Source organism: Crinia signifera, chromosome 3 (assembly GCF_055691185.1).
Source record: "Crinia signifera chromosome 3, ASM5569118v1, whole genome shotgun sequence".
NCBI lineage: Eukaryota > Metazoa > Chordata > Amphibia > Anura > Myobatrachidae > Crinia > Crinia signifera.
In genome coordinates this window covers 207,907,710-207,921,713 of record NC_139219.1, presented here as the reverse complement: position 1 = coordinate 207,921,713, position 14,004 = coordinate 207,907,710, and the positions used below count along the sequence as shown (strand labels likewise).

The window sequence follows — 14,004 nt, the reverse complement described above, 5'->3', positions numbered from 1 at the left end:
AGTATGCACAGTGCACATGGATCCTAAAACCCAGGGGGGTCCACACTGCACACGCACCTATATTTTAAATACATAGACTCAGGAGTCCAGCAATGGAGGCAGCATCCCTGCAAAAATTGCTGGAAGAATTACTGCCATGTCATTTTTCCGGCGATTTGCTTATTTGCAATGAAGCCCACACTGGTGCGGAAATATCTGAAAATATGGCCACCGTTCCTTTTTCCAGAGATCTCGCATGCGTAGTAGCTCTAGTGCTCAGACCCTGCTACTCCTTGCAGAGAGGAGGGAGCCCGGCCAGAGGAAGCTGCACATGGGCCTCCTCTTCTCTTAATACGCCCCTGCAATTTACATATGTTTTTGCTTTTTTTGTTTAAGTCTATAAAAAGGAAATTTAAATGCTAAATATTGATTTAGTAAAGAAGCTGTCCTAAATTGTTTTTGTGGACACATGCTGTATGGCTTTAAGAAAATTAAAAGGAGAAAAGGTTATGCTTTTCTCCTATTAAAGTTATCACCCCAAAAAAAAAATTGGACTATGGCTCTTTAACAATTCAGTGGACCAGTGTCTGTAACGGAGCGCTGAAATTCAAAAAAGTTTTGTATAGGTATTTTTGCATATTTGTGGAATATGCAGAGATGATCCATACAGATGGAGTGGCAGTTGTTCATACGGCCGGCGTTCAGTCTCATTATGTGAGCATCTCAAGGTGCCCATACACGTTACAATTATTGTATACAATATTGTATACAATATCGCATCGCATCTCATCGCATCTCGGTTTTGTGATGAGATCAGATGAGATGAGATCTAGTACAAAAAGTATGTGCTGCACATACTTTTTGTACTAGATCTCATCTCCTCTGATCTCATTGCAAAACCGAGATCGGATGAGATGCGATATTGGGTACTTGTGGCAGTAGCGCACGCAGGGGGGTTTCTGAGTACCCAGAAACCCCCCCAGGAGTCTAAGGACCCTCAGCTGAAAGCTGAGGGTCCCCTCTTTCCACAGATATAAGAATTGTAAAAATCGGCCTTTGGGAACCGGAGATATCTGACTTCAAAGCAGTGGTCCCCATCCAAGCCTGTTAATTGTTATTCCCTGTCAGATATATTTGTCTGACTTAGCATTTTTCTGAGGGTATATTGCAAAAGCTGGGACTCTCCCACTTTGAGGGACATAAGTAGCTTGTCTCTACTGTTCCCAAAACCAGAGATATCAGCCTTCCAGCAGCTGGTTACTGCTCCAGCTCCACACACCTGGTATGTAGTTTTATATACTCGTTGGCAGATTGCTCTGCCTCCTGAACTCTGATCCCCTAGTCCCCAATACCATTTGGTAGGTGGGATTCTCTAGTTTTTCCATTCCAATCTAAGAAATCTATTTCTGGGAACTGGAGATATCTGCAGTCAAGCAAGCTGTCCTCCCACCAGAAAATTATGAATGATGAGCCCACTCCACTATACACCCCTCCTCTGCATATTAAACATCCTCTACCACCCTGGAAGTTATATATCAGAGCCCCTTTATTCAGCCCAATGCCCCCTTCTCCCACCATCTGTGCAGTAAAGGGGTTATTAGTGGAAATTACTGATCCAGGCCCTACATGCTGAGCAGTTGATATAATACCCCCTACCACCCGCAGGACATCAAATCTTCCCCCACCCCTACCGCTGGAGGATCGGTAGGGGCCCCAACACATTGCTATGCCCAGGGGTCATACACTGCTGTTGACGCCCCTGTATGTATGTATGTATGTGTGTGTATATATATATATATATATATATATATATATATATATATATATATATATATATATATATATATATATATATATATATATATATATATATATATATATATATATATATATATATATATATATATATATATAATTTATATACATTTGGTCTATCTATAATACTTTAACTGACCCGGCATATACTGGGTCACCTAAGTGTCCATCTCCGTGCTTTCCTCCGCCCCTCTGGAAACCCCCTTCTGAAAATCCTGCGTTTGCCACTGACTTGTGGAGTATCACGGCTCCCACGACCTGCATCGTATGCAGATCGTATGCTAAAAATCGCATCGCATCGCATCGCATCGCATGTGGCATACGATGGCATACGATGCGATGTTTTACCGATTTTTGACTATTTTAGCTCAAAAATCGTATGCCATCGCATAACATCGTATGCCATATGTAGTGGCATACGATGTCATACGATGCGATACGATGTTTTACCGATTTTTGAGCAAAAATGGTCAAAAATCGGTAAAACATCGGATAACATCGTATACCATATGTAGTGGCATACGATGTCATACGATGCGATACGATGTTTTACCGATTTTTGAGCAAAAATGGTGAAAAATCGGTAAAACATCGCATGGCATTGTATGCTATCGATGCAATACGATGTTTTACCGATTTTTGAGCCATTTTAGCTCAAAAATCGTATGCGATCGCATTGGATGCCATACGATGCCATCCGATGCGATGGCAACCGATTTTGCACTGAAATGCATCAGAATGCATTGAAATGTGTATTAAAGTAGTGAAATGCCCCCAAATGCCATTTTTCATAGTGCACCACCCCCACTATCAACGTCAACCCGAAGCGTGGCGAGCGCAGCGAGCCCGCGAGGGGCGGCGGTACGCGTCCTACGACCTTTTCATACCCCCACTATCCACGTCGGCGTGGAGTTGAGAATAGAATAGTGTGGCGAGCCACCGAGCCCGAAGCGTGGCGAGCGGCCGCGGATACCTTCACAGCTATACGCGTCTCCTCGCGGGCTTTACAGGTATCAGCGTCCCCTCGCTGCGCTCGCCACGCTTCGGGCTTGGTGGCTCGCTGCGCTCGCCACACTATTCTATTCTCAACTCCACGCCGACGTGGATAGTGGGGGTATGAAAAGGTCGTAGGACGCGTACCGCCGCCCCTCGCGGGCTCGCTGCGCTCGCCACGCTTCGGGTTGACGTTGATAGTGGGGGTGGTGCACTATGAAAAATGGCATTTGGGGGCATTTCACTACTTTAATACACATTTCAATGCATTCTGATGCATTTCAGTGCAAAATCGGGTGCCATCGCATCGGATGCCATCGTATGGCATCCAATGCGATCGCATACGATTTTTGAGCTAAAATGGCTCAAAAATCGGTAAAACATCGTATCGCATCGATGGCATACAATGCCATGCGATGTTTTACAGATTTTTGACCATTTTTGCTTAAAAATCGGTAAAACATCGTATCGCATCGTATGCCACTACATATGGCATACGATGCCATGCGATGGCATACGATTTTTGAGCAAAAATGCTAAAAAATCGGTAAAACATCGCATCGCATCGTATGCCATCGTATGCCACTACATATGGCATACGATGCCATACGATGGGAGCCGTGATACTCCACAAGTACCAATAATTGTAACGTGTATGGGCACCTTAACTCGCATATATGTCCCATTCTTGTCAAATGGAGTTTTGAGACAGAAAGTTTTGGTGCACCCCAGGATGAATAAACCTGGCTTTATCTGTAGTTATTGTATGTATAGATAATGCCTGATTTCAAACAGATTCCTTGCACCATGTACTGGTCTGTCAGTACAAACAGGTAGTAATAGCTGATATTACATGCTTATGGGTCATGCATATAAATCTTACTGTACATTTGGAGGGCAGTGGCGTAATTATAGCTCCGCAGCCCCCGCGGTGGCGGGGAGGCGCAGAGCAAGTTTGGGCGCCGGGGGTCTGCTGGGCTATAGTTACCCGCTGCTGTCTGTGGTACCTGCCTGCCGTGCCGTGACTGCAGTGCCGTCACAGTCCCGTCTCTCCTAGCACTGGCTCCTGCTTCTATAATAAAAACGGACACTTAGAAAATGGCTGCCCCATACTGCAGACAGTTTTCTGTCTGCAGTATGGGGGCAGCCATTTTCTAAGAGTCACATTTCATTATTAGCAGCAGGAGCCAGCGCTACGGGACCGTGACGGCACGGCAGGCAGGTACCGCAGACAGCAGCGGGTGGGCAGGTATGGGCATGGGGGGGGGGGGGGCTGCCGAGGAGTGGGGGCGGGGGGGGCGCGCATTATAAGTAGCTACGCCACTGTTGGAGGGGTCTTCATTTAGTGGGCATAGGCTGAGAAGATTACCATCCTTCATAATTTTGAGTATTGAAGAATGCACCCAGATATTTTGTATTCAACATGTATCCTTCTATTGCAATTCTTAAAAATGATGAGTATTTGTACTGGCACTAGATAGACCTGTCAAAGTTAAATCTATGCTCCCTTGGCTGATCACGTATAAATATAATCAAGCTTCAACTGTCCAGCAAATAATTGATCCTCAGGTATAAATTGTTTAAGCTTACAATTGTGCTAAAGGAAAGAATTACACAACCCAGGGTAACTTTTTCACACACCAATTGTGCGATCAATTATTATAAGAATCTAATAGTATTTCTTAAGGGGTCTACATGGTCAGTGGTGGTGATAACCAGAAGCAAGAGGCTCATAGACCTTGTGTCTCGTGAACCGTAAACATGAGCCAAAAAGTTCTATTACTGTAAGCACCTTAAACGGTCTTCTCAAACTCCAATAAAAGTTTACTTTCATAGAATTCAAAGATTTAATTTGGCAAAGGCTACTAAAGACCTGAGAAAACCTTAACACACTGCTACCCTTTTGCAAAAGAAGCAGTCTTGCTATCTTCATTCATGCAAGCCAAAAAGCATTGGCTGCTCACATGATCTAGAGCCACCAATAATGAATACATGCGTTATGCCCAAAATGTTTATAGACTGTGGGAGCCCCTGGAGGAAACGCATGCAAATGCAGCCCAGATAGGAGCACTCTTATTCGAAATTGGACTCTTGACCCCAAGGTTTTGAGACAACAGTAATAGTCACTGTGCTACTAATTATGATTGGAATGATTTCTCCCAACCCAGCACTGATATGTAATGGGTCTGTAGCCAATTGTCTGACTATAGCCTTTCAAGCCACCTTCTAATTGGTTGCCAATCTTCATCAGTTTGAAGTTCTGTAAACATGGTAGATTTATTCAACTATAAATCATTGCATTACAGTTAGGCATTCATATAGGAGTGGGTTGTATATTATTATTATTATATGTATATAAAAAAGGTATACTTTTTCTATAAACAGTCTACTTTGCTTGAGCCATGAACCACCGTACTTGCTTAGTGTATCATAAAGCAAAAGTTTGCAATAACAGGATTTTGGTACTCAACGTTAAATCCATTTCTCCGAATTAACAGGGGACACTGGAATGTAGAATTTACAGTGTGTATAGAAGTGAGTGTAATAACTGGGAGCTGACACAGACTTTGAGCAGTGTGTTGGCTCCTCCCATTTATACCCCTCCCCAACTCCGTCTTCGTTTTAGTTCCTGCGGGAGCTGGTCATGTTTTTGGCTTCTCCTGTGAGGCAATGTTATTTAGTTAGAGATTCTTCTAGAAGCAAGAGGAGAACGGTTTAGTGGCTGCTCTGCCTGTCTACACTGGGGAAGCTGCTGGGGAGACCCTTCCACCACTACGGTTTGCGCAGGGGTCTCCGACCAGTGTCTCTGGGATTACTGAATGCCGCTGCCCACAGCGCACCGTGCAGACCCAAGCTTTGACTGCGCCAGCAGCGTTGTAGTTTGTTAGTATGAGCAGGTCACCCGGTTAGCGGGGATACCCTGTGTTAAAAAGCTGGTCAGTAATAGAAAAACGCCATTTAAAAAAGGTGCCCCTTTAAGGGGCGAAGCTAGACTCTGGTGGCCACGCTCCTGCTTCCCAGCAGCCCTGACGCATCAGAGTGCCGGTGGCCATCTTTAATGATAATAATAATAATAATAATGATATTTATATAGCACTTTTCTCCCAATAGGACTCAAAGTGCTTCACACATTGTCTTTACAGCTCTAAATACAAAACAAGCTTAACAGTAGATGTCAGTGAAATGCTTGAGTAAATAAGTATGTCTTTAGTCTATTTTTAAAGGATTCTATAGTGGGCGCTTCTCGCACTGTGCGAGGGAGAGAGTTCCACAGAGTTGGAGCAGCAAAGTTGAAAGCTCGACCCCCAGATGAATTCAGGGAGATTCTGGGTACTGTTAGTAGTCCTTCTTCAGTGGATCGTAGTAATCGAGTAGGACAGTAAGGGATCAGCAGCTGCTGCAGGTACCTTGGGCCCTGGTCATGTAGGGCCTTGAAAGTGAGTAAGCCAATCTTGAAAACGATTCGCCATTTTACAGGTAGCCAGTGAAGGGCGTAGAGAATGGGAGTTATGTGGCAGGAGCGGGGCTGGTTAGTTAATAGTCTGGCGGCTGCATTTTGTACCAGCTGCAAGCGGTGCAATTCTTTTGCTGGAAGACCCAGGTAGAGAGCATTGCAGTAGTCTAGTCGTGATGATATAAATGCATGTATGACTTTAGGAAGGTCTTCTGAGGGAATTAAATGCTTGATTCTGGCTATGTTTCTCAGATGAAAGAATGAGGATTTGATTGTGGCTGACACCTGATGTTTAAGTGTCAGGCCATAATCCAGGACAACACCAAGATTCTGCACATGATCAGAGTTTTTTAGTGCTGTGCCCCCCAGCTTAAGACCTGTCAGTTGGCTATGCTGCCGTCTTGTCCTGTGATTTATCATCAGGACTTCTGTTTTATCTGGGTTCAGTCTCAGCCAACTGGCACTTATCCACTCCTGGAGCTCAGCTAGGCAGCCATTTAAGGTTGTTATTGTGTTAACGGTGCCTGGAGCAAAGGACAGGTACAGTTGGGTATCATCTGCATAGCAGTGGTAGACCAGGCCGTGACGTCTGATTATGTCACCAAGTGGAAGCATGTATACTGCAAAAAGCATGGGAGATAGTATAGAGCCCTGTGGGACACCACAAGACAACGGCACTGGTGGTGAAGAGTATACTCCCGATGCAACTCTGTGACCTGCCAGCGAGAAATGATTTGAACCAGCTAAGGACTGTGCCACCCAGGCCACAGAAATTCTTCAGGCGCTCAATTAGAATCCCATGGTCAATGGTGTCAAATGCTGCAGAGAGGTCCAGAAGGATTAGGATTGAACAGTCTCCTCTATCCCTTGCATTTAGAAGATCATTGAGCACACATACCAGAGCTGTTTCTGTGCTATGTCTTCTCCTGAATCCTGACTGGAATGGATCATAAATGTCATGGGTTAACAGGTGGGTCTCTAGTTGAGTTGCAACCACTTTCTCAATAACCTTTCCTAGAAAAGGAAGATTTGATACTGGCCTGTAGTTGGTCGTGCAGTCAGGGTCTAAATTAGATTTTTTAAGAAGTGGTCTGACTATTGCTTCCTTTAGTGGTTCGGGAAAAACGCCTGTCTGCAAAGAGCATTGAACTATTTTTGCAAATGCAGGGCCGATTATTTCCATACACCCTAAAAGAAGCTTGGATGGGGCAGGGTCCAGATCACAGGAGGAGGGACGCAACAGTCTGGAAATTCCAGCAATGTATTGTACATCCACTTGGTCAAAGATGTCCCATGAAGGCAAGTGTCTTAAACTGGTAGGCTTGGTCTGTTGGAACTCCTTTGGTGTCACTGTGGGGATTCCAGCCCGGATGATAGATACTTTATCTGCAAAGAATTTAGCAAACTCATTGCATCTTGACTGCGAGAGGGTTACATCAGGCTGCAGGCATGCTGGTTTGCAAAGCATCTCCACTGTACGGAAAAGCTGAGCGGGCCTATTTTTTGCTGTCATGATCTCATTTGAAAGGAACACTGTTTTCTTGCGGGTGATTGTTGATTGGTATATTCCAATGTGTTTGATTAGATTTAATTTATCCTCTGCCAGGTTTGTCTTCCTCCATCGTCTTTCAAGTATACGACCCCTTTTCTTGAGATCACGAATACTGTTGTCAAACCAGGGAGCTTGATGGTGTGGTTTGCAGGGTCGAATACACAATGGGGCTATAGTATCCAGTGCCTCTGTCACAGCCCTGTTATAAAAATGGACTAGGGAACATGGATCTTTACAGGTCCCCATCACTGCTGAGAGGTTCAAGTTAGCTGCCATGGCCTGAGGAGTCATAGCCCTCCTTGGGCGATATTTGGTCAATTCCATGGGCACAGATCTATTTTGAGGGGTTGCGACTGAGAACCATATTGAGTGGTGGTCTGACCATGTGACTGGGTTTATCTTTAGGTCAGATACTTCTAGTCCAATCTGGAAGACAAGATCAAGAGTGTGGCCACTTTTATGTGTAGCAGAGGGGATGACTTGAGTGAGCCCGAGAGCATTCATTGTGCACATGAGATCTTGGCCAAGGCGTGAAAGCTCATCATCGACCCATGCATTGAAATCCCCGAGGATGAGCCATCTTTGGTGCTCCAGAACTAGCCCAGCAACAATATCTGCAAACTCTTGTAGAAATGTCTTTCCATCTCCAGGGGGGCGATAGATGAGAAGTACTCTGAAACCTAATTGTGCAGAACTCCGGGCAACAATGCACTCAAATGAGTGAGTCATTTCCATTGGGCAGACCCTAAGTTTTAGTTCTTTTTTAAAGCAGATGGCCACCCCGCCTCCCCTGCGGTCCAGTCTGGGGTTGTGAATAACAGAGTAGTTTGTTGGAACTGCAGCTTCCAGGATAGGTGCTGCATTTTCATCCAGCCAAGTCTCAGTAATACAGGCTATATCTGACGATTCGATAAGGTCAGCAATTGTAGCAGTCTTGTTTTTTATAGATCTGGCATTACAAAGGACGGACCTGATGGGACATACCCGAGGGCCTGCAATTTTCTTTAAGTAGTGTGTGTTGGCACCTTGGAAGTCATTCACAGAGCGAGAATTTACAGATCTGTACTTCAAAGCACATGGTCGTCTGTTGGGTACTGCTTCTATTTGTCTCCTATTTGAAATTGGAGAGACTGATGACCGGTTACTTAGATGGTTACAGTTGATAGGAGGTTTACGGCTTCGATTCCCTCGGCTGCCACGGTGAGTTCTCTTAAAAATGCCCAGTGATTTAAGGATGGAAGCTTGTGCTGGATTAATAGGAACTGCCTTTCGTGGTGGGCGGAGTGAAAGTATAAAGCTGGAGGTGTACAAATACATTGGGTCCTCAATGACAGAGCAAGTATGAATTGCATTTGATGAGAGAGGATTGAACAGTTTTTTTTCCTCTATACTGAGTGATCCATAAATTACAGTGGAATGTGATTCAGCAACAGAGTTTGCATTTATTTGGATATTGCTATAGTCAAATATATTCCTACAGGAAACTTTTCTTTTCAATGGTTGAAGTAAGAGTCATTTAACTTATTCCAGCAGGCTGAGGAAGGTGTTAGAGGCCATTCCTTCAGTGTAGGTGTGAAATCCCAACAAATCCCAGCATGAGACCCTTCTTTTGAAATGCAAATAGTTTACAAGGGAAGAGACAACATGTCTCTTTGGGATGAGCTAGCTCCCTGTGTTTTAAAATGAGACATCCAGAAATTCAGGAACTGGGAAGAGTGTAATTATGGATTATTAATGCCAGAGTTCAGATCCTTGCTGAATAGAGAACATAGTAAATGAAAGTCTAAGGGAGGAACAGGATGGGTAGCTGGTTTTCATGGAACTGTACCTTCATCTGGAGATGATCACTGCAATTGTAGAGCCATTCTGAGTCCCAGATGAGCCAGGGAAGAGGCAGGAGTTTCAATCCAATGTGAATCTCAGTGTGGGAATGCAATCCACTGGTTTCATTACATGTGGTGAGCCAGCTATGCTGATTCTCATCCTGCTGCTGGTGGACTACTCTGATCAGTAAACAGTTCAACTATCTGCAGAACCAGAAGCCTCTCATAAAGGGGGTTATTTTGGTTCACTCCTTCTGGGAAATTCCTTCTGTGGAAGGTGTATTCTAACCAGCGATCAGGAACAAAAAGCATCAGAGTCCAATTCTTAAAGATGTATTTTATTAAAGAATATCTCAACACAGCTCACATATTGGGAGATACAAAAGGATATATCTCCTGAGCAAGTGTTAAGGTCACAGAATTATAGATGGACAAAACCATGTGCACCATGTGGGGTAGATGTTACTTGTGCAGAGAGAGTTAGATTTGGGTCAGATTTTACTTCAAAGTGAGATCTATATTGCAGTGTACAAATAAAGCAGTCAGTATTTTCCCTGCACAGAAACAAAATAACCGCCCAAATCTAATTTTCTGCACATTTTACATCTGCCCCCCCCCCCCCCCCCTGCAGTGCACATGGTTTTGTTAATCTAAGAAGGAATTTTTCAAATGGAGTGACCCAAATTAACCCCCAAAGAGAGGTAATTTTCCAGAATTTCAGCTTCCACTAACTCTGAGCCCAGTCTCTGGTTAGATCGGTAGCAGGTGGATTAAAGGTTGTAACACCCTCTACTTCATTAGGGGAGCCACTTCTCAAAAAAGAGGCCTCTGCCTTTGGTGCGCCAGTCTGATGCATCAGATGAGGAGGAGCCTCCTCTCCTGGAGGAAGGAGAGTTTACACAGCAGTCTGAGGCGTATGTCTGCTCAGTAGAGCAGGAATCACACCCTCTTCTGGGTTCAGTTCAGACCAAACCATCTTTTTTGCTAAACAGCAGAAATTGACTGCGGTATTCCCTAATTCAGAGGAATTAGAGGAGATACTTAAATCTGCATGACAGCATCCTGAGGAGAATTCAGGTGCCATGTTGTTTTCTGGCAACTTATCATTTTGCTTCTGATAGCAGAAACAGTCCTTTAAGTCATTTCTTCTTTATCTACAATTTGAGCTTCCTCTAATGGGGCCTACACATGGGGCAATTTCAGGTAATTTTGTAATTGATCTCACTCGATCACTTAGAAAATGTTCCGTGTGTAGGGACCATAGCGATAGTGATGCACGGCCTTGCGCGTCTCTATCGCCCAGCAATTAATATCTAGAATTCTGGATAAATCTACTTAATCACCACAGAACACTGTCCCTGACAGATCGCTCGGCACACAGTGCTGACACATAGCTGTGTACTGAGCGATCTTGCTGGGCGCTCTGAGTGATCTAGCATTGCTCAGAACACTCAACACATCTATACATGTATAGGCCTTATTAGCTCCTGGGAGATCTTGCCATCTTCAATACAATAATTATTGGCTTTTTAACACTAATTCTCCCCCACCAAGCATTAAAGTACACAACAGAATATGATTTTTTTTTCTCAAAGACCTTAATCTGTAGGTCTGTGTCTAATCAATGCTTTGTAGTTTTTCAGTGTACTGTCGGTGGGTCACAAGCAGAAGCTGGTTTGTGTACCTGCAGGTAATTGGCTATTTTAGCTGGTAACTCCAGAGTGAAACAAGATCTTGGACATGTTGGGGAATTCAGTAGCTGCCTGTTGCTGTCACTCACAGACCTGCCTCATGACGCATAGAAAATCACATTTACGTTTTTGTTCTTCGAGTAATCGTTTATAAAGATGTTCATTTTCTTACGTGATGGGCCATGAATAATATTGATATATGTATACCCAATTTAAATTGGTCATTTGTCATTGCTAGTGAAATGGCTGTACTGTTATGGTTATTGAACTATTGCTTTATGATCAGCCTTCAGTGTTTTTAGATGGAATGGATGTTTCTGAATTATATTGTGTATGGGAGACTTTTTTTTGTGCTGAATATTACTTAAATTGCCATCTGTTTATAATTCGTCTTTTCTCGGATATATGAGGTTTAGGAAAGACCCTGTAGCTTTTGATGTTATTTACATAGGATTACAATCCAACTTTTCCTGCTTCTTTTTCTCTCTGTACTATGGACAATTTTATCAAACATTGAAATTGTTAGTATATCCAGTAGCTTGGATAGAAAATTGCTATTGAGTTTGTTTAATGGTTGTAAGCTGAACCCACTTGCAATGTGCCATGGTTTCGAAACCCCCAAATTGCATATGGTTAAGCGGAGATTGCTATCACACACATACACACATACACACATACATACATACATACACACATACACACATACATACATACATACATACACACACACACACACACACACACACACACACACACACACACACACACACACACACACACACACACCCTTTACTTCCCACCATTAACAGGCCATACTACTCGAAATTGGGGCTCGCCACGCTATCTAAAATCAACTCCACCCCGACGTGTATAGTGGGGGTATGAAAAGGTCAGAGGACGCGTACCGCCGCCCCTCGTGGGCTTGCTGCGCTTGCCACGCTTCAGGTTAGCGTTGATAGTGGGGTGGCGTGAGGGTGCTTTTAACATTGTAAGCACCCCTTACGGTGCTTATACAATTAATAATCTTATAGGGGGCCCATTTTACATTGAAAACGCCCATTAGGGTGCTTATACAATTTTAAATCGTATACCATTGTATATGGCTTACAATGCGATGGTATACGATTTTAAAATTGTATAACATCGGCTGCCATCGCGTAACATCGCATTGCATACCATTGTAAGGCTTATGGTATGCGATGCGATGGGTGCCGTGCTAGGAAACAAGTACCGAATCCTTGTCCCAAATAATCGAGAGCAGGCCTGGCCAACCTGTGGCTCTCTAGCTCTTATGAAACTACATGACCCTGCATGCACTACCACAGTTTCGGCATACCTAATAGCAAAACTGTGCAGAGAATGCTGGAACTTGTAGTTTCACAACAGCTGGACAGCCACATGTTGGACAAGCCTGTTCTAAAGAGAAAAAAAGGTACATGTGTACTTTCACACTCGGTGGCTCGCTACACTCGCCACGCTATCTAAAATCAACTCCATGCCAACGTGGATAGTGGGGGTACGAACTATACACATTGGCATGGAGTTTTGAGCCCCGCAGCTGGACACAGATGCACGGCACCATGATGGCGCCACAAAACTACACAAGTACCGAAAAAAATCTATCACTGCATCGATTGTCTTGAGAGAAAAGTGCGGGTGGGGAGAGAGGGGGAGGGTAGAGAGATCATCCTCCCATGTTTTTGGGTGATCTACAAACTACACAGTACCTGCTCCAGTGATGTCCTTGAGGTGCTAACACCTGATTCCATTGCACACAGCTGCACATACAGGTCTTCACCTAATTTCAGCAGGCAATATTCTTTTTAAGTACTTTTATCAATTGACTGTATAACAGTGACTTATTGGTTTTTCCAAAGGGAGTTCTTAATATCCTTTCCCTGTCCGTCTTCAGTGCAAGGACATTTTCATTTGCACTAATACATATGTTAAAATAGCTAATTGCAGTTCTTGTTTGTTTTGTGTGTTTTATGTGCAATAAATGTAATTTCCAGTAAATATACTGTTTTCATAGTGCTACACATACACCCCATTATTTCATTTTTTGTCTTTATTTTTGTTTCTTAAACAGACCTCTAACATGCACTTAATTTAGTTACTGTACTTGTCTCCAGCATTGTTGTATACAGCACCTGTTTCAGCTCCAGTGTGTGCCTCTCAGCCCTAGAGGGTGGGGAGGGGGATTTACTAAAGCTTGGAAAGAGATCGGTCTGTAAAATGACAGCTAAGCGGATTGGTACTTTATCTCTCACTAAACTGCCCAACCATTCCAACATCACCTGCAGTCTGCAGTTATTGTGCACTGCATCATTTAATATCCAGTGAGGGTTTGTCCCCATAGTGCACAGGGGCTCATTCAGAGGTAAACATAAAGCAAAAAAAGTGATTTTGTGCTTTGGTAAACCTATGTTGTACTTCATGAGTGGAAGATGTACTATGAGATTTTGGGAAGTGTTCAAACTTGGATCTAAATTATGTAAAAATAAAGCTATTCAGCATGTATGGGCTACATATAAAAACAGACCTTATTGACCCCACATGGAAATATTATAAATGTACTGTATGTGCACTTCTTGCAGCACTTTGCTTCCAACTCAGAATCAGACCCTTAGTGCCTTGGTGGCAACATGATCTGCAGCCTGCTTCTACTAAGCACTAAGGGCATAGCCAGAATAAGGA

At 43.7% G+C, this 14,004-nt stretch overlaps 1 protein-coding gene across 1 annotated transcript in view; it reads left to right on the top strand.

Moving 5' to 3' along the window:
- Positions 1-14,004, top strand: part of LOC146064148 (elongin-A-like) — a 59,251-nt gene that overhangs the window by 35,551 nt on the left and 9,696 nt on the right. The gene's annotated exons all lie outside the window — the stretch shown is intronic.